The following is a 19752-nucleotide window of genomic DNA, read 5'->3' on the forward strand; positions in this document are numbered from 1 at the left end:
GCTGTGCCACCGTGCCGCCCACAAAGTAGCAGGACTAACTCAGGCCTAGGATTTGGTGCAGACTTGATGGGCTGAAGGGCCTGTTCCTTTGCTGACCTGTGATGTGAAATGGTGCTTTCCCACCTTCTGCTGGTTTTCCTGCCTTCCACAGCCAAGATGGAGATTTCCTGTCTCTTCCCAGGATATATAGACATCGTCTTGTCTTTCATGATTGTATATTGCATGATTTTTAAGATAAACTTCTGTAACTAATAGTAAGTTTTCTGATTCAAATCCCCATTTAGATTGTGACTGTCCTAGTTCTAACAAAATCTCAAAATCCTTCTCATTGTTCTATTAGACTCCTCCTTCAAAATCTTTTAAAAGTCTCTGTCGTTGCCTTCTGTGAGACTCTGTGATTGTCCCAGTCGGGTGGCCTTGCTATTCAGGGATGAGCTGACCTCTCCCCCTCTGCCTGATATCCCCGGTCTGGTAGTGCCTGCTCATAACAATGTTGGATCATCGTGTGGAGTTTCACCGTGAACCCTTCCTGAACGGATACCTTCCAGAGCAAACCGCACACGGGAGCGGGATTTCTCTGGGATTAGGGAACAAAGCAGAGAGGAGGCTGGACCTTTCACACGGCGGACAGTGAACCCAGAGTGGGGCTCCTCCACCCTGCTGCCTGACCGTCTTTCCCTTCCTGCTCATTTAACAATCCAAATGCCAGACTTCAGGCGTTGCTATGGTTACTGAACAACAGCCATTTGCAGACATTCACATAAATCAAATCTAAAACTGTTCAGTCTTTGTTTCCAGATCTTGCTGTTTTAGTGACACTGCCATCCCTGCCAGGTCATTGCCCCGAGCCCTTCATTTCAGCTTAAATAAATAATGTCAGTGTTCAAGACAAGGAGCTCCCTTCCCCGTGCCTCATGCTCCCGTTTCCCTCCTCTCCCCTCCAGACACATTCCTTCGATTCTGCTGGTAAACGGGGTGCTTCGGACACTGTGTATTTGTGTGGGAATGTTGTGGTTATCAGAATCATCAAATCCCTACAGTGTGGAAACAGGCCATTCGGCCCAACAAGTCCACACTGACCCTGCGATGAGTATCCCACCCAGACCCATTCCCCTGCCCTAATACGCTGCATTTACCCCTGACTAATGCATCTAACCTACACATCCCTGAGCACTCCGGGCAATGTAGCCCGGCCTATTCACCCTGACCCGCACATGTTTGGACTGTGGGAGAAAACCGGAGGGAAACCACGCAGACACGAGGAGAACACGCAAACTCCACACAGACTCAACACCCGAGGTTAGAATCGAACCCGAGAGTGTGGGGGGGGCGGGGAGTGTGGGGGAGTGGGGAGTGGGGAGGGTGGGGAGGGGTGGGTAGTGTGTGGGGGTGGGGAGTGTGTGGGAGTGGGGAGTGTGTGGGAGTGGGGAGTGTGTGGGGGGGGCGGGGAGTGTGTGGGAGTGGGGAGTGTGTGGGGGGGGGCGGGGAGTGTGTGGGAGTGGGGAGGGTGGGGAGGGGTGGGTAGTGTGTGGGGGTGGGGAGGATGGGGAGGGGTGGGTAGTGTGTGGGGGTGGGGAGTGTGTGGGGGGATGAGGAGTGGGGGGGCAGGGAGTGTGAAAGGGCAGGGAGTGTGAAAGGGCAGGGAGTGTGGGAGGGGTGGGGAGGGTGGGAAGGGGTGGGTGGGGAGTGTGAGGGTGGGGAGTGTGGGGGTGGGGAGTGTGGTGGGTGGGGAGTGTGGAGGGTTGGGAGTGTGGGAGTGGGGACTGTGAGGGTTGGGGAGTGTGGGAGGGGTGGGGAGTGTGGGGGTGGGGAGTGTGGGATGGGTGGGGAGTGCGGTGGTGGGGAGTATGGGGGTGGAGAGAGGGGGTGGGGAGAGAGGTTTGGGGAGTGGGAGTTGGGAAGTGTGGGGGTGGGTAGTGGGGGGGGGGGGGGTGTCGGGGTGGGGAGTGTGGCAGTGGGGAGTGTGAGGGTGGGGAGTGTGGGGGTGGGGAGTGTGAGGGTTGGGGAGTGTGGGAGGGGTGGGGAGTGTGGGGGTGGGGAGTGTGGGATGGGTGGGGAGTGCGGTGGTGGGGAGTATGGGGGTGGAGAGAGGGGGTGGGGAGAGAGGTTTGGGGAGTGGGAGTTGGGAAGTGTGGGGGTGGGTAGTGTGGGGGTGGGGAGTGTCGGGGTGGGGAGTGTGGCAGTGGGGAGCCTGGGGTTTGGGGAGTGTGAGGGTGGGGAGTGTGGGGGTGGGGAGTGTGGGGGTGGGAAGTGGGGAGGGTGGGTAGTGTGTGGGGGGGGTGGGGAGTGTGTTGTGGGATGAGGTGTGGGGAGGGTGGGGAGGGGTGGGTAGTGTGTGGGGGGGGTGGGGAGTGTGTTGTGGGATGAGGTGTGGGGAGGGTGGGGAGGGGTGGGTAGTGTATGGGGGTGGGGAGTGTTTATGGGGCAGGGAGTGTGAAAGGGCAGGGAGTGTGGGAGGGGTGGGGAGGGTGGGAAGGGGTGGGTGGGGAGTGTGGGGGTGGGGAGTGTGGGAGGGGGTGGGGAGTATGGAGTTGGGATGTTTGGGGGTGGGGAGTGGGGATTGGGGACTGGGGATTGGGGAGTGGGGGGTTGGGGAGTAGGGGGTGTGGGGAGTAGGATGTGTGGGGAGTGGGGGTTGGGGAGTGGGGAGTGTGGGAGGGCGGGGAGTTTGGGGTGGATGGGGAGTGTGGTGTTGGGGAGTGTGGGGGGTGTGGAGTGTGGGGTTTGGGGAGTAGGATGTGTGAGGAGTGGGGAGTGGGGTGTGTGGGGAGTGGGGAGTGTGAGAGGGTGGGGTTTTGGGGGGATGGGGAGTGTGGGGGATGGGGAGTGTCGGGGGTGGGAGGGTGTGGGGAGAGGGGGGTGTGGGGAGTGGGGGGTGTGGGAGGGTGGAGATTTTGGGGGGGATGGGGAGTATATGTGGGGAGTGCGGGTGGGTGAGGAGTGTGGGAGGGGTGGGGAGTATGGTGGTGGGGGTGTGGGGGGTGGGGGGTGTAGGAGGGATGGGAAGTATGGGGGTGGGGAGTGTGGGGATGGGGAGAGTGGGGATGGGAAGTGCGGAGGTGGGGAGAGGGTGTTGGGGAAAGGAGGTTGTGGAGTGAGGGTTTAGGGAGTGGGTGTTTGGGGAGTGGAGGTTGGGGAGTGTGGGAGGGGGTGGGGAGTGTGGAGATGGGGAGTTGTGGCCGTGAGGAGTGTGGGACAGGTGGGGAGTGTGGGGGAGGGGTAGTGCGGGGAAGCGGAGTGCGGGGCTAGGGAGTGCGGGGGTGGGGAGTGTGGGGGCTGGGGAGTGTGGGGGTGGGGAGGGGAGTGGGGAGAGGGGCTATGGGGAGTGGGGTGTTGGGGAGTGGGGATTGGGGAGTGGGGGTTGGGGTAGGGGGTGGGGAGAGTGCGGGGAGAGTGTGGCGGTGGGGAGTGTGGGCGGTGGGGAGTGTGGGCGGTGGCGAGTGTGGGGGTGGGGAGTGTGGGTGGGTGGGGAGTGTGTGGGGAATGGGGAGTGTCGGGGGTGGAGAGTGTGGGTGGGTGTGGAGTGTGGGAGTGGGGAGGGGAGTGGGTAGAGGGGGTGGGTGGGGAGTGGAGGGGGTGGGGAGTGGGCGGGACGGATTGTGGGGGTTGGGGATTGCGGGGGGTGGGGATTGTTGGGGTGGGGAGTGGGGAGTGAGGGGAGTAGGGAGTGTGGGAGGGTGGGGAGTTTGGGGGGGATGGGGAGTGTGGGGCGTTGGGGAGAGTGGGGGTTGTGGAGTGGGGGGAATGGGGAATGGGGTGGGGAGAGGGTGTTGTGCGGGGGGGTGGGGAGTGTGGAGGGTGTGGGGAGTGTGGAGCATGTGGGGAGTGTGGGGGTGGGAGTGTGGGGCGGGTGGAGAGTTTGGGGGTGGGGATTGTGGGGCGGGTGGGGAGTGTGGGAGGGGTGGAGAGTGTGAGGGTGGGGAGTGTGGGGTGGGTGGGGTGTGTGGGGTGGTGGAGAGTGTGGGGGGTGGGGAGTGGGGTGCTGGGGAGTGGTGGGGTTGGGGCGTGGCACGTATGGAGAGGAGTGTGGGGGGTTGGGGATTGTGGGAGGGGGTGGGGAGTATGGGGGTGGGGCGTGTGGGGCTGGGGAGTGTGGGAGGGGTGGGGAGTGTGGGGCGTGGGGAGTGTGGGGGATGGGTAATGTGGGAGGGGTGGTGAGTGTGGGGATGGGGGGGAGAGTGCGGGTGGGGAGTGCGGAGGTGGGGAGAGAGGGGGGTGGGGAGAGGGGGTTGTGGAGTGGAGGTTTGGGGCTTTTGGGTGTGGGGAGTGAGGATTGGGGAGTGGGGATTGGGGATAGGTGGTGGGGAGAGTGCGGGGGGAGTGTGGCGGTGGGTAGTGTGGGGGTGGGGAGTGTGGGGAGTGTGAGCGATGGGGAGTGTGGGGGGTTGGGTGGGGGTGGGGGTTGGGAGTGTGAGGCTGGGAAGTGCAGGGGTGGGGCCAGGGGGGTTGGGAGTGTGGGGGGTGGAGAGTGGGGTGTGCAGGGTGTGTGGAGTGCGGGGGGTGTGGAGTGTGGGGGGTTGGGAGTGTGGGAGGGGTGGGGAGTGTAGGCGGTGGGGAGTGTGGGTGGTGGGGAGCACGGGTGTGGGGAGTGTGGGGGGTGGGGAGTTGTGGGGGTGGGGAGTGTGGGAGGGGTGGGGAGTGTGAGAGGAGTGGGGAGTGTGGGGGATGGGTAGTGTGGGAGGGGTGTGGAGAGTGGGAGGGGTGGGGAGAGTGGGGGTGGTGAGAGTGGGGGAGGGGCATGCGGGGGGTGGGGGGTGGGAGTGGGGGGTTTGGTGAGTGGGGTATCGGGAGTGTGTGGATAGAGAGTGGGGGATGGGGAGTGGGGATGGGGAGTGGGGGTGGGGAGAGGGTGGTGGGAAGAGGCGGGTGGGGAGAGGGGGTTGTGGAGTGAGGGTTTGGGGCGTGGGGTTTGGGGAGTGAGGATTGGGGAGTGGGGATTGGGGATAGGGGGTGGGGAGAGTGCGGGGGGAGTGTGGCGGTGGGGAGTCTGGGCGGTGGGGAGTGTGGGAGTGGGGGGTGTGCAGGGGTGGGGAGTGTGAGTGTGGGTAGTGTCGGGGGGTGGGGAGTGTGGGAGTGGGGGGTGTGCAGGGGTGGGGAGTGTGAGGGTGGGTAGTGTGGGGGGGTGGGGAATGTGGGGGTGGGGAGTGTGGGGAGTGTGGGGGGTGGGGGGGGTTGGTGGTGGGGAGTGTGGGGCTGGGAAGTGCGGGGGTGGGGAGCATTGGCGTGGGGAGTGTGTGGGTGGGGAGTGTGGGAGGGGAGGGGAGTTTGGGGTTGGTGATGAGTGTGGAAGAGGGGAGTGTGGGAGGGGAGGGGAATGTTGGGGTGGCGAGTGTGGGGGCAGTTGGGGAGTGTGGGTGGGGGTGAGGAGTGTGTGGGGTGGGGAGTGTGGGGGTAGTTGGGGAGTGTCGATGGGGGTGGGGAGTGTGTGGGGTGAGGAGTGTGGTGGTGGGCAGTGTGGGTGGGGTGGAGTGTGGGGGGTGTGGAGTGTGGGGGTTGGGGAGTGTAGAGGGTGGGGAGTGTGGGGGGTTGGGATTGTGGGAGGGGTGGGGAGTGTGGGTGGTGGGGAATGTGGATGGTGGGGAGTGGGGAGTGAGGGGAGTGGGGAGTGTGGGAGGGTGGGGAGTTTGAGGTGGATGGGGAATGTGGGGGGGTGGGGAGTGTGGGGCTGGGAAGTGCGGGGGTGGGGAGCATTGGCGTGGGGAGTGTGTGGGTGGGGAGTGTGGGAGGGGAGGGGAGTTTGGGGTTGGTGATGAGTGTGGAAGAGGGGAGTGTGGGAGGGGAGGGGAATGTTGGGGTGGCGAGTGTGGGGGCAGTTGGGGAGTGTGGGTGGGGGTGGGGAGTGTGTGGGGTGGGGAGTGTGGGGGTAGTTGGGGAGTGTCGATGGGGGTGGGGAGTGTGTGGGGTGAGGAGTGTGGTGGTGGGCAGTGTGGGTGGGGTGGAGTGTGGGGGGTGTGGAGTGTGGGGGTTGGGGAGTGTAGAGGGTGGGGAGTGTGGGGGGTTGGGATTGTGGGAGGGGTGGGGAGTGTGGGCGGTGGGGAATGTGGATGGTGGGGAGTGGGGAGTGAGGGGAGTGGGGAGTGTGGGAGGGTGGGGAGTTTGAGGTGGATGGGGAATGTGGGGGGGTGGGGAGTGTGGGTGGGGTGGAGTGTGGGGTCTGTGGAGTGTGGGGGTTGGGGAGTGTAGAGGGTGGGAGTGTGGGGAGTGGGGAGTGTGAGGTGGATGGGGAGTGTTGGGGGGTGGGGATTGTGGGAGGGGGTGGGGAGTATGGGGGTGGGATGTGTGGGGTGGGGAGTGTGGGGGTGTGGAGTGTGGGGTTTGGGCAGTGGGGGTTGGGGAGTGGGGGTTGGGGAATGGGGTGTGTGGGGAGTGGGGAGTGTGGGGAGTGGGGAGTGTGAGAGGGTGGGGATTTTGGGGGGATGGGGAGTGTGGGGGAGTGGGGAGTGTGTCGGGGTGGGGAGTGTATGGGGGATGGGGAGTGTTGGGGTTGGGGAGTGTGTGTGGGTGGGAAGTGTGGGAGTGGGGAGGGTGGAGATTTTGGGGGGGATGGGGAGTGTGGGCAGGTGGGGAGTGCGGGCGGGATGGGGAGTATGGTGGTGGGGGTGTGGGGGTGGGGGGTGTAGGAGGGATGGGAAGTATGGGGGTGGGGAGTGTGGGGATGGGGAGAGTGGGGATGGGGAGTGCGGAGGTGGGGAGAGGGTGTTGGGGAAAGGGGGTTGTGGAGTGAGGGTTTAGGGAGTGGGTGTTTGGGGAGTGGAGGTTGGGGAGTGTGGGAGGGGGTGGGGAGTGTGGAGATGGGGAGTTGTGGGCGTGAGGAGTGTGGGACAGGTGGGGAGTGTGGGGGAGGGGTAGTGTGGGAGGAGTGGGGAGTGTGGGGATGGGGAGAGTGGGGATGGGAGTGCGGAGGTAGGGAGTGTGGGGTGGGGAGTGTGGAGGCTGGGGAGTGTGGGGGTGGGGAGGGGAGTGGGGTGAGGGGGTATGGGGAGTGGGGTGTTGGGGAGTGGAGATTGGGGAGTGGGGATTGGGGAGTGGGGGGTTGGGGAGTGGGGATTGGGGAGTGGGGATTGGGGAGTGGGGGGTTGGGGATAGGGGTGGGGAGAATGCGGGGAGAGTGCAGGGAGAGTGTGGCGGTGGGGATTGTGGGCGGTGGGGAGTGTGAGGGTAGGTAGTGTGGGGTGGGGAGTGTGGGGAGTGTGAGCGGTGGGGAGTGTGCGGGGTGGGGAGTGAGGGAGGGGGTGGGTAGTGTGGGGATGGGGGATGTGGTGATGGGGAGTGTGGGAGGGGTAGAGCGTGGGAGTGGGGAGTGTGGGGAGTGGGGTGTGTGGGGAGTGGAGAGTGTGGGAGTGTGGGGAGTTTGCGGGGGATGAGGAGTGTGGGGGGGTGGGGAGTGTGGGTGGGTGGGGAGTGTGTGGGGAATGGGGAGTGTCGGGGGTGGAGAGTGTGGGTGGGTGTGGAGTGTGGGAGTGGGGAGGGGAGTGGGTAGAGGGGTGGGTGGGGAGTGGAGGGTGAGGGGAGTGGGCGGGATGGATTGTGGGGGTTGGGGATTGCAGGGGTTGGGATTGTAGGGGGTGGGGAGTGGGGAGTGAGCGGAATAGGGAGTGTGGGAGGGTGGGGAGTTTGGGGGGATGGGGAGTGTGGTGGTGTGGGGAGTGTGGGTGGTTGGGGAGTGTTGGGGTTGGGGAGTGGGGGAAATGGGGAGTGGGGGTGGGGAGACGGGGTGGGGAGAGGAGGTTGGCGAGTTGGGGTTGGGGAGTGGGGGTGAGGAGTGTGGGGGGTGGGGAATGTGAGAGGGGTGTGGTGTGCGGGGGGTGAGGAGTGTGGGGGGTGGGAAGTGTGGGGGTGGGGAGTGTTGAGGGTTGGGGAGTGTGGAGGGGTGGGGAGTGTGGGGTTTGGGGAGTGTGGGGGGTGGGGAGTGTGGGTTGTGTGGGGAGTGTGGGGGTGTGTAGTGTGAGGCGGATGGGGAGTGTGGGAGGGTTGGGGAGTGTGGGGGTGGGGTGTGTGGGGGTGGGGATTGTGGGGTGGGGAGTGTGGGGGGTGTAGAGTGTGGAAGGTGGGGGGTGTGGGGGTTGGGGAGTGTGGGGAGGGTGAGGAGTGTGGAGGGGTGTGTGCAGGGGGTGGGGAGTGCAGAGTGTGGGGAGTGTTAGCGGTGGGGAGTGTGGGGGTGGGGAGTTTTGGGGGTGGGGAGTGTTGGGGGTGGGGAGTGTCGGGGTTGGGGAGTGTGGGGGTGTGGGGAGTGTGGGGGGTTGTGAGCGTGGGGGGGTGGGGAGTGTGGGGGTTGGGAGCTTTGGGGTTGGGAAGTGTGGGGTTGGGGAGTGTTGTAGGTGGGGAGTGTGGGGTTGGGGTGTGTGAGCGGTGGGGAGTGTGGGAGGTGTGAGGAGTGTGGGAGGGGTGTGGAGGGGGTGGGGAGCGTGGTGGTGGGGTGTGTGGGAGGGTGTGGTAAGTGTGGGAGGGGTGGTGAGTGTGGGAGGGGTGGTGAGTGTGGGGGGTGGGGAGTGTGGGGGTGGGGAGTGTGGGGATGGGGAGTGGGGGTGGGTGGGGAGTGTGGAGTGTGGGATGGGTTGGGGAGTGTGGGAGGGGTGGGGAGTGTGGTAGGGGTGGGGAGTGTGGGGGTGGGGAGTGTGGGAGGGGGTGGGGAGTGTGGGGGTGGGGAGTGTGGGGAGTGTGGGTGGTGGTGAGTGTGGGAGGGGTGGGGAGTGTGGGAGTGGGGAATGTGAGGGTTGGGGAGTGTGGGATTGGTGGGGAGTGCGGGGGGTGGGGAGTGTGGGAGGGGTGGGGAATGTGGGAGTGCGGAGTGTGGGGCAGGTGGGGAGTGTGGGAGGGGCAGGGAATGTGGGAGGGGTGGGGAGTGTGGGGGAGTGTGGGAGAGGTGGGGAGTGTGGTTGTTGGAGAGTGTGGGAGGGTGGGGAGTGTGGGTGGGGAGTGCGGAGGGTGGGGAATGTGGGACGGGTGGGGAGTGTGGGAGGGTGGGGTGTGTGGGGGTGAGCAGTGTGGGGAGTGTGGGTGGTGGGGTGCGTGGGGGTTGGGGAGTTGGGGGATGGGAGTGTTAGGACTGGGGCGTGTGGGGGTGGGGGTTGTGGGAGTGGGTAGTGTGTGGGTGGGGAGTGGGAGGGGTGGGGAGTGTCGGGGGGTTGTGAGTGTGGAGGATGCGAAGTGTGGGGGTGTGGGGTGTGTGGGTTTGGAGTGTGAGGGGTGGAGAGTTGTGGGGGTGGGGAGTGTGGGAGGGGTGGGGAGAGTTGGGACTGGGGAGCATGGGGGTGGGGAGTGTGGGGGTGGGGATAGTGCAGGTGGGGAGTGCGGGGGTGAGGAGTGCGGGGTTGGGGAGTGGGGGGATGGGTAGTGGGGGTCGGGAGAGGGATGTGGGGAGAGGGGGTTGGGGAATGAGGGTTGGGGAGTGGTTGTTGGGAGTGGGGTTTGGGGAGTGGTGTGTTGGGAGTGGGGGTGGGGAGAGGTGGGTGGGGAGAGGGCGGTGGGGAGAGTGGGAGGGTTGAGGAGTGGGGTTGGGGAGTGTGGAGGGGTCGGGTGTGTGGGGGTTGGGGGGAGTGTGGGGAATGGGGAGTGGGGGTGGGGAGTGTTGGAGGCCAGGAGTGTGGGGGGTGTGGGGAGTGTGGGGGTTGGGGAGTGTGGGGGTTGGGGAGTGGGGGGAATGGGGAGTGGGGGTGGGTAGATGGGGCTGGGGAGAGGGGATTGGGCAGTGGGGGTGGGGAGTGTGGGGGGCTGGGAGTGTGGGGGGTGTGGGGAGTGTGGGGCTTGTGGGGAGTGTAGGGGTGGGGAGTGTGGGCGTGGGGAGTGTGTCTGAGCGGTGGGGTGTGGGGAGGATGGAGTGTGGGGGGTGTGTGGGGGTGGGGAGTGTGGGGTGGGTGGGGAGTGTAGGGGTGTGTAGTGTGAGGCGGGTGGGGAGTATGGGAGGGGTGGGGAATGTGGAGGTGGGTTGTGTGGGGTTGGGGAGTGTGGGGTGGGGAGTGTGGGGTGTGTAGAGTGTGGAAGGTGGGGGGTGTGGGGGTTGGGGAGTGTGTGGGCGGTGAGGAGTGTGGGGGAATGGGGAGTGTGGAGGGTGGGTAGTGTGGGGGTTGTTGGGGAGTGGGGGTGTGGGTGGGGAGTGGGTGGGGTGGGGAGTGTGGAGGGGTGTGTGCAGGGGGTGGGGAGTGCGTGGTGTGGGGAGTGTTAGCGGTGGGGAGTGTGGGGGTAGGGAGTTTTGGGGGTGGGGAGTGTTGGGGTGGGGAGTGTCAGGGTTGGGGAGTGTGGAGGTGTGGAGAGTGTGGGGGGTTGGGAGCGTGGGGGGTGGGAGTGTGGGTGCTGGGAGCTTTGGGGTTGGGGAGTGTGAGGGTGGGGAGTGTGGGGTTGGGGTGTGTGAGCGGTGGGGAGTGTGGGAGGTGTGAGGAGTGTGGGAGGGGTGTGGAGGGGGTGGGGAGCGTGGTGGTGGGGAGTGTGGGAGGGGTGGGGAGAGTTGGGACTGGGGAGCGTGGGGGTGGGGAGTGTGGGGGTGGGGATAGTGCAGGTGGGGAGTGCGGGGGTGAGGAGTGCGGGGTTGGGGAGTGGGGGGATGGGTAGTGGGGGTCGGGAGAGGGATGTGGGGTGAGGGGGTTGGGGAATGAGGATTGGGGAGTGGTTGTTGGGAGTGGGGTTTGGGGAGTGGTGTGTTGGGAGTGGGGGTGGGGAGAGGTGGGTGGGGAGAGGGCGGTGGGGAGAGTGGGAGGGTTGAGGAGTGGGGTTGGGGAGTGTGGAGGGGTCGGGTGTGTGGGGGTTGGGGGGAGTGTGGGGAATGGGGAGTGGGGGTGGGGAGTGTGGGAGGCCAGGAGTGTGGGGGTGTGGGGAGTGTGGGGGTTGGGGAGTGTGGGGTTTGGGGAGTGGGGGGAATGGGGAGTGGGGGTAGGTAGATGGGGCTGGGGAGAGGGGATTGGGCAGTGGGGGTGGGGAGTGTGGGGGGCTGGGAGTGTGGGGGGTGTGGGGAGTGTGGGGCTTGTGGGGAGTGTAGGGGTGGGGAGTGTGGGCGTGGGGAGTGTGTCTGAGCGGTGGGGTGTGGGGGGGTGGAGTGTGGGGGGTGTGTGGGGGTGGGGAGTGTGGGGTGGGTGGGGAGTGTAGGGGTGTGTAGTGTGAGGCGGGTGGGGAGTATGGGAGGGGTGGGGAATGTGGAGGTGGGTTGTGTGGGGTTGGGGAGTGTGGGGTGGGGGTGTGGGGTGTGTAGAGTGTGGAAGGTGGGGGGTGTGGGGGTTGGGGAGTGTGTGGGCGGTGAGGAGTGTGGGGGAATGGGGAGTGTGGAGGGTGGGGAGTGTGGGGGTTGTTGGGGAGTGGGGGTGTGGGTGGGGAGTGGGTGGGGTGGGGAGTGTGGAGGGGTGTGTGCAGGGGGTGGGGAGTGCGTGGTGTGGGGAGTGTTAGCGGTGGGGAGTGTTGGGGTGGGGAGTGTCAGGGTTGGGGAGTGTGGAGGTGTGGAGAGTGTGGGGGGTTGGGAGCGTGGGGGGTGGGAGTGTGCGTGCTGGGAGCTTTGGGGTTGGGGAGTGTGAGGGTGGGGAGTGTGGGGTTGGGGTGTGTGAGCGGTGGGGAGTGTGGGAGGTGTGAGGAGTGTGGGAGGGGTGTGGAGGGGGTGGGGAGCGTGGTGGTGGGGTGTGTGGGAGGGGTGGGGAGCATGGGAGGGGTGGTGAGTGTGGGAGGGGTGGTGATTGTGGGGGTGGGGAGTGTGGGGGTGGGGAGTGTGGGGATGGGGAGTGGAGGTGGGTGTGAAGTGTGGAGTGTGGGATCGGTGGGGAGTGTGGGAGGGGTGGGGAGTGTGGGGGTGGGGAGTGTGGGAGGGGTGGGGAGTGTGGGGGTGGGGAGTGTGGGGAGTGTGGGGAGTGTGGGTGGTGGTGAGTGTGGGAGGGGTGGTGATTGTGGGGGTGGGGAGTGTGGGGATGGGGAGTGGGGGTGGGTGGGAAGTGTGGAGTGTGGGATCGGTGGGGAGTGTGTGAGGGGTGGGGAGTGCGGGGTGGGGAGTGTGAGGGTGGGGAGTGTGAGGGGTGGGGAGTGTGGGATTGGTGGGGAGTGCGGGGGGTTGGGAGTGTAGGGGTGGGTGTGGAGTGTGGGAGGGGTGGGGAATATGGGTGTGCGGAGTGTGGGGGTAGGGAGTGTGGGGGGTGGGGAGTTTTGGGGGTGGGGAGTGTGGTGGTGAGGAGTGTGGGGCAGGTGGGGAGTGTGGGAGGGGCAGGGAATGTGGGAGGGGTGGGCAGTGTGGGGGGAGTGTGGGAGAGGTGGGGAGTGTGGGTGTAGGGGAGTGTGGGAGGGTGGGGAGTGTGGTGGGGAGTGCGGGGGGTGGGTAATGTGGGACGGGTGGGGAGTGTGGGGGTTGGGGTGCGTGGGGGGTGAGGAGTGTGGGGAGTGTGGGTGGTGGGGAGCGTGGGGGATGGGGAGTGTTGTGGATGGCGAGTGTGGGGGTTGGGGAGTGCGGGGGGCGGGAGTGTTAGGACTGGGGAGAGTGGGGGTGGGGGTTGTGGGAGTGGGTAGTGTGTGGGTGGGGAGTGGGGGGGTGGGGAGGGTGGGGGTGGTGGAGAGTGTCGGGGGGTTGTGAGTGTGGAGGATGTGAAGTGTGGGGGTGTGGGGGGTTGGGGAGTGTATGGGTGGGGACTGTGAGGGGTGGGGAGTTGTGGGTGCGGGGAGTGTGGGAGGGGTGGGGAGTGTTGGGACTGGGGAGCGTGGGGGTGGGCAGTGTGGGAGGGTGTGGGGAGTGTGTGGGTGGGGAGTGTGAGGAGTGGAGAGTTGTGGGGGTGTGAAGTGTGGGAGGGGTGGGGAGAGTTGTGACTGGGGAACGTGGGGGTGGGGAGCGTGGGGGTGGGGAGCGTGGGGGTGGGGAGTGTGGGGGTGGGGAGTGCGGGGTTGGGGAGTGGGGGGATGGGGAGTGGAGGTGGGGCGAGGGATGTGTGGAGAGGGGGTTGGGGAGTGAGGGTTGGGGAGTGGTTGCTGGGAGTGGGGTTTGGGGAGTGGTGTGTTGGGAGTGGGGGTGGGGAGAGGTGGGTGGGGAGAGGGCGGTGGGGAGAGTGGGAGGGTTGAGGAGTGGGGTTGGGGAGTGTGGAGGGGTTGGGTGTGTGGGGGTTGTGGGGAGTGTGGGGTGGTGGGGAGTGTGGGGAATGGGGAGTGGGGGTGGGGAGAGGGGTGTGGGGAGAGGAGGATGGGGAGTAGGGGTTGGGGAGTGGGGGTGGGGAGTGTGGGGGGGCGGGAGTGTGGGGAGTGTGGGGGTGGGAAGTCTGAGGGGGTGGAGAGTGTGAGGGTGTGTAGTGTGAGGCGGGTGGGGAGTGTGGGGGAGGGGGTGGGGAGTGTGGGGGATGGGGAGTGTGGAGGGTGGGGAGTGTGGGGGTTGTTGGAGAGTGGAGGTGTGGGTGGGGAGTGGGTGGGGTGGGGAGTGTGGAGGGGTGTGTGCAGGGGGTGGGGAGTGCGGAGGTGGGGAGTGTTAGCGGTGGGGAGTGTGGGGATGGGGAGTTTTGGGGGTGGGGAGTGTTGGGAGTGGGGAGTGTCGGGGTTGGGGAGTGTGGGGGGGTGGGGAGTGTGGGGGTGAGGAGCTTTGGGGTTGGGAAGTGTGGGGGTGGGGAGTGTCGTGTGTGGGGAGTGTGGGATTGGGGAGTGTGAGCGGTGGGGAGTGTGGGGCGTGGGGAGTGTGGGGCGTGGGGAATGTGGTGGGGGGTTGGGGAGTGTGGTGGAGTGGGAAGTGGGGGGTGAGGAGTGTGGGAGGTGTGAGGAGTGTGGGAGGGGTGAGGAGGGGGTGGGGAGCGTGGTGGTGGGGTGTGTGGGAGGGGGTGGGGAGTGTGGGAAGGGTGGTGAGTGTGGGGGTTGGGGAGTGTGGGGGTGGGGAGTGGGGCACGGGTGGGGAGTGTGGAGTGTGGGATGGGTGCGGAGTGTGGGAGGGGTGGGGAGTGTGGGGGTGGGGAGTGTGGGGAGTGTGGGATTGGTGGGGAGTGCGGGGTGTGGGGAGTGCGGGGTGTGGGGAGTGTGGGGGTGGGGAGTGTGAGGTGGGTGTAGTGTGGGATGGGATGGGGAATGTGGGGGTGGGAAGTGTGGGGGTAGGAATGTGGGGTGTGGGGAGTTGTGGGGGTGGGGAGTGTGGGTGGGGTGTGGAGTGCGGGGGATGGGAAGTGTGGGGGTGGGGAGTGTGGGGCAGGTGGGGAGTGTGGGAGGGGCAGGGAATGTGGGAGGGGTGGGGTGAGTGTGGGAGAGGTGGGGAGTGTGGGTGTTGGGGAGTGTGGGAGGGGTGGGGAGTGTGGGGGTGGGGAGTGCAGGGAATGGGGAATGTGGGAGGGGTGGGGAGTGTGGGGGTGTGGGTTGTGCGGGGGGTGAGGAGTGTAGGGGGTGTGGAGTGTGGGTGGTGGGGAGTGTGGGTGTTGGGGAGTGTGGGAAGGGTGTGGGGGTGGGGAGTGCAGGGGATGGGGAATGTGGGAGGGGTGGGGAGTGTGGGGGGGTGGGTTGTGCGGGGGGTGAGGAGTGTGGGGTGTGCGAGCGTGGGGGTTGGAGAGTGTGGGGCTGGGGAGTGTTGGGGGTTGGAAGTGTGGGGGTTTCGGAGTGTGGGGGGTGGGGAGTGTTAGGACTGGGGAGTGTGGGGGTGAGGATTGTGGGAGTGGAGAGTGTGGGGGTGGGGTGTGGGAGGGGATGGGTAGTGTGTGGGTGGGGAGTGTTGAGGGGTGGGGAGTTGTGGGGGTGGGGAGTTGTGGGGTGGGGAGTGGAGGTTGGGAGTGCGGGGGTGGGGAGTACGGGGGTGGAGAGTGGGGGCGGTGGGGAGTGTGGAGGTGGGGAGAGGGGGGTGGGGAGAGGAGGGTGGGGAGTGGGGGTTGGGGAGTGTGAGAGTGGGGAGTGTGGGGGTGGGGAGCGTGGGGGTTGGAGAGTGTGGGGCTGCGGAGTGTGGGGGTTGGGGAGTGGGGTGTGGGGAGTGTGGGGGTGGGGGGTTGGGAGTGGAGAATGTGGGTGGGTGGGAAGTGTGGGGGAGGGGAGTGTGGGTGTGGGGAGTGTGGGAGTGGGTAGTGTGAGAGGTGGTGGGGCGTGTGGGGGTGGCGAGTGTGGGAGGGTGTGGGGAATGTGTGGGTGGGGAGTGTGAGGAGAGGGGAGTTGTGGGGGCGGAGAGTGTAGTAGGGGTGGGGAGTGTTGGGACTGGGGAGCGTGGGGGTGGGGAGTGTGTGGGTGGGGAGAGTGGAGGTTGGGAGTGCGGGGGTGGGGAGTGCGGGGTTGGGCAGTGGGGGCGGTGGGAGTGTGGGGGTGGAGAGAGGGGGTGGGGAGTGGAGGTGGGGAGAGGGGGTGTGGGGTGTTGGGGAGTGGGAGGGTTGGTGAGTGGGGGGATGGGGTGTGGGAGGATGGGGAGTTGGGGGGCAGAGGGGTGTGGGGAGAGGGGGTTGGGGCATGAGGGTTGTGGAGTGGAGGTTGGTGAGTGGTTGTTGGGAGTGGTGTTAGGGGAGTGGGATGTTTGGAGTGGGTGTGGGGAGAGTTGGGTGGGGAGAGGGTGGTGGGGAGAGTGGGAGGGTTGGGGAGTGCGGAGGGGTTGGGTGTGTGGGGGTTGTGGGGAGTGGTAGGGTGGGGAGTGTGGAAGGGTTGGGAAGTGTGGTGGTTGGGGAGTGGGGGGAATGGGGAGTGGGGGTGGGGAGAGGGGGTGGGGAGAGGAGGTTGGCGATTTGAGGTTGGGGAGTGGGGGTGGGGAGTGTTGGGGTGGGGAGTGTGGGGTTTGGGGAGTGTGGGGATTTGAGAGTGTGGGGCTAGGGAGTGTTGGGGGTTGGGAGTGTGGGGGGTGGGGAGTGTGGGTTTGGGGAGTGTGGGGGTGGGGAGTGTGGGGATTTGAGAGTGTGGGGCTAGGGAGTGTTGGGGGTTGGGAGTGTGGGGGTGGGGAGTGTGGGGGTGGGGAGTGTGGGGTTGGGGAGTGTGGGGATTTGAGAGTGTGGGGCTAGGGAGTGTTGGGGGTTGGGAGTGTGGGGGATGGGGAGTGTGGGAGGGGATAGGGAGAGTGGGTGTGGGGAGTGTGGGGGTGGGGTGTGGGGGTGTGGAGAGTGTGGGAGGGGGTGGGGAGTGTGTGGGTGGGGAGTGTGAGGGGTGGGGAGTTGTGGGGGTGGGGAGTGTGGGAGGGGTGGGGAGTGTTGGGACTGGGGAGCGTGGGGGTGGGGAGTGTGGGGGTGGGGAGAGTGCAGGTGGAGAGTTTGGGGGTGGGGAGTGCGGGGCGGCCGGGAGTGTGGGGGATGGGGAGTGTAGGGGGGTGGGAAGTGTAGGGGGTGGGGAGTGTGGGGATTGGGGAGTGTTGGGGGTGGGGAGTGTGGGGGATTGGTAGTGTTGGGGTGGGGAGTGTGGGGGGGTGGAGAGTGTGGGGGTTGGGGAGTGTGGGGGATTGTGGGGAGTGTGTGGGGTGGGGATTGTGTGGGGTGGGGAGTGTGGAGGGGTGAGTGCAGGGGGTGGGGAGTGTGGGAGTGGGAAGCATGGGGGTGGGGAGTGTGGGGTGTGGGGAATGTTGGGGGTGGGGAAAGTGGGGGTTGGGGAGTGTGAGCAGTGGGTTAGCGTGGGGGTTGGGGAGTGTGGGGCAGGGAAACATGGGGGTAGGGGATTGTGGGGATGGGGAGTGGGGGGGTGGGGAGTGTGGGGGTGGGGAGAGTGGGGGTTGGGGAGTGTGAGCGGTAGGGAGCGTAGGGGATGGGGAGCGTGGGGCAGGGGAGTGTGAGGGTTGGGGAATGTGGGGGTGGGGAGTGTGGGGGTGGGGAATGTTGGGGGTGGGGAGTGTGGGAGTGGTGGGGAGTGCAGGGGGTGTGGGGAGTATGGGAGGGGTGTGGAGAAGGGGGTGGGGAGCGTGGTGGTGGGGTGTGTGGGAGTGGGGAGTGTGGGGGTGGTGGGGAGTGTCGGGGGTTGTGAGTGTGGAGGATGTGAAGTGTGAGGGGGTGGGGAGTGTGAGGGGTTGGGGAGTGGGGTTGTTGGGGAGTGGGGTGGGGTCGGGAGAGTGAGTCAGTGGGGGTGGGGGGGAGTGTGGAGTGGGGATGTGTGGGGACTGTGGGAGTTTGGGGATGTGTGGACTGTGGGGGGAGTGGGGAGTGTGGGGGAACAGTGGGGGGGTGTGGACAGTGGGGACGGTGGGGTGTGGGGGTTGGGGGTAAAGTGGGGGGGTGGGGACAGTGGGGTGTGTGGGGAATGTGGGTGTGTGGGGGTGGGGCCAGTGGGGGGGGACTGTGGGGGGTGGGGGTGGAGGGTGTGTGGACAGTTGGACAGTGGGGGGTGTGGGGAAGTGGGGGGTGTGGGGACAGTGCGGAGGTTTAAGGGAACAGTGGGGGTGGGTGGGGACATTGGGCGGGGTGGGACAGTGGGGGTATGTGGGGTGTGTGAGGGGCGGGGGACTGTGGGAGGGTGGAGAGTGTTGGAGGGTGGGAGTGTGGGGGGTGGGGAGTGTGGGGGGTCGGGAGTGGGGGTGTTAGGGAGTGGGGGCCGGGTGGGGAGTGTGGGAGGGGTGGGGAGTGTGGGGGGGTGTGGGAGAGTGGGTGATGGGGAGTGTGGGTGGTGGGGAGTGTGAGGGTGGGGAGTGTGGGGGGGGTGGGGAGTGTGGGAGGGGGGAATGCGGGGGGTGAGGTGTGTGGGGGTGGGGAGTTGTGGGGGTGGGGAGTGTGGGAGGTGTGGGGAGTGTGGGGGTGGGGGAGCATGGGGGGGTGTGGAGTGTTGGGGGTAGAGAGTTTGGGGGGTGGGGGAGTGTGAGGGGTCTGGGGAGCGTGGGGGGTGGGAGGTGTAGGGGGTGGAGAGTGTGGGGGTGGGGTGTGGGGGTGGTGTGGAGTGTGGGGCGGGTGGGGAGTGTGGGGGGGTTAGGAATATGGGGGGTGGGGTGTGGGGGGGTTGGGGAGTGTGGGGGGTTGGGTGTGTGGGGTTGGAGAGTGTGGGGGGTGTGGAGTGTAGGTGTAGGGAGTGTGGGTGGTTGGGGAGTCTGGGAGTGGGGAGTATGAGGGAGTGTGGGGGTTGGGAGCGTGGGGTGGTGAGTGTGGGGGTGGGTGGGGAGTACGGGGGGTGGGGGGCATGGGGGGTGGGGAGTGTGGGGGGTAGGGAGTTTGGGGCGTGTGGGGAATGTGGGGGTCTGGGGAGTGTGGGGGAGGGGAGTGTGGGTGGTGGGGAGTGTGGGGGGGTGGAGAGTGTAGGGTGTAGGAGTGTGGGGGGTTGGGAGTGGGTGGGGCGTGTGGGAGTGGGGCGTGTGGGGGGTCGGAGTGTGGGGGCTTGGGAGTGTTGGGGATGGGGAGTGGGGGTGGGGAGTGGGGGGGTGGAGCATGTGGGGCGGGTGGGGAGTGTGGGGAGTGTGGGGATGGGGAGTGTGGAGGCTGGGGAGTGTGAGGGGGTTGTGGAGTGGGGGCATTGGGGAGTGGGGTGGGGTGGGGGTGTTGGGGAGTGGGGTGGGGTGGGGGGGTTGGGGTGTTGGGGAGTGGTGTGGGGTGGGGTGGGGGTGTTGGGGAGTGGGGCGGGGGGGTAGGGACTGTGGGGGAGTGGGGCGGGGGGGGTGGGGGTGGGGGTCTATGTCAGGGCAAAGCGACATGCTCCGAAAGCTTGTGATTTCTAGTAAACCTGTTGGAGTGCGGCCTGGTGCTGTGTGACCTTTGACCTTGTTGACCTCAGTCCTACACCAGCACCTACTGAGGGCAGTAAGGTGCTGCTGGGAAAGGGGCGGCCAGGGTGGTAGGGGGCCATCGGTGTTCCAATCTGCTCTCAGACATCCTGCTGGATTCTCGGGATTTACCACAGGGAAGCTCCCAGGTATCCAGCTGGACACACCTTATTCCTGCTCAACAAACAGCTGAATGTCTCCAAAGAACTGCTGTGCTGTCTGAGCTTCACTATCTGAGGGATCTCGATCATATTGAGTTCTTCAGTACAGCTGAACTCCTACAGGCCGTTTCGTTCCAGTTAGTCACACCAACCCTCCCTTACACGACACACTGACAGTTCGGTCCAGGCCCTCATCCATCCTGCTCCTTCCAGACATTAGCCTGCAGTGGTAGACGGTAACTACTGAGGAGGAGACAATTATAAGCCGTGAGTCCAAATATGCTGGACAGAGGGAGAAAAGAGATCGGTCTCACTGTGAGTCAAACCTCCCATCCCAGTTCACCAGGCCCTTCCCTCTATGGGCTGGCTACCAGCCGTTCAGTGAGTTAGCCTGAGTTAATCCACCTCTGGTCTTTAGTAAAGCTCATCTGTTCCCAGGACTGTAAATGGAAGCAGAACAAGAAATCTCCTGTATCTCACAGCAAGCTCTAACCCCTGCACACAGAAACAAGGGAGATACACCAAATCAAACTCGCTAAGTCTAGAGTACAGTGAGCAGTATAGTCTCCTCATTTAAGGCAGGATATGAGGGCTTCGATAGGCCTAGGAGGAGGTTATGAAACTAAAACCTGGACCGAGCTGGGTTGTTTTCGGGGGGAACGGGTTGGACAGACGCAGCAGGTGGGAGGTGGCTTGACTGATCCTTCAGGTGTTTTCCCTGGGGGATGTGGAGAGAATGATTCCTCTTGTGGAACATGGGGATCACGGTGTCAAAGTCCAGGGCCATCCATCTCAGACCAAGGGGAGGAGACAGGGAGGGTTTGAGTGTCTGTGTAAGGCTCTCCGTGAGAAGGCAGGGGCAATGGGTTTGGATGAGCAAGGGGGCAAAAGGAATGTGGAGTAATCAGTGCGTACAGAATGGTTCAGTGGGCTCAAAGGGCAGAGTGGCCTTGTTATTGTGGAGATGCTCATTAGTCAGAGTGAGACGGGGAGAGGGGCTCAAACAATAACAGGCACAAGGAATAGACAGACAGAGCATGGTGTGATGAA

The 19752-nt window shown here is 65.5% G+C and overlaps 1 protein-coding gene across 1 annotated transcript in view; it reads left to right on the forward strand.

The window, feature by feature from the left end:
* The first annotated feature begins 1250 nt into the window (after nucleotides 1–1250).
* The window catches only part of LOC132824136 (complement C1q tumor necrosis factor-related protein 4-like), a 227195-nt gene continuing 208693 nt past the window's right edge, over nucleotides 1251–19752 (forward strand). Inside the window, exon 1 of the mRNA XM_060838385.1 lies at nucleotides 1251–1299. The gene's annotated coding sequence lies outside the window, so the exon portion shown is untranslated. The remainder of the gene's footprint in view (nucleotides 1300–19752) is intronic.

This window comes from Hemiscyllium ocellatum, chromosome 18, assembly GCF_020745735.1.
Source record: "Hemiscyllium ocellatum isolate sHemOce1 chromosome 18, sHemOce1.pat.X.cur, whole genome shotgun sequence".
Taxonomy (NCBI): domain Eukaryota; kingdom Metazoa; phylum Chordata; class Chondrichthyes; order Orectolobiformes; family Hemiscylliidae; genus Hemiscyllium; species Hemiscyllium ocellatum.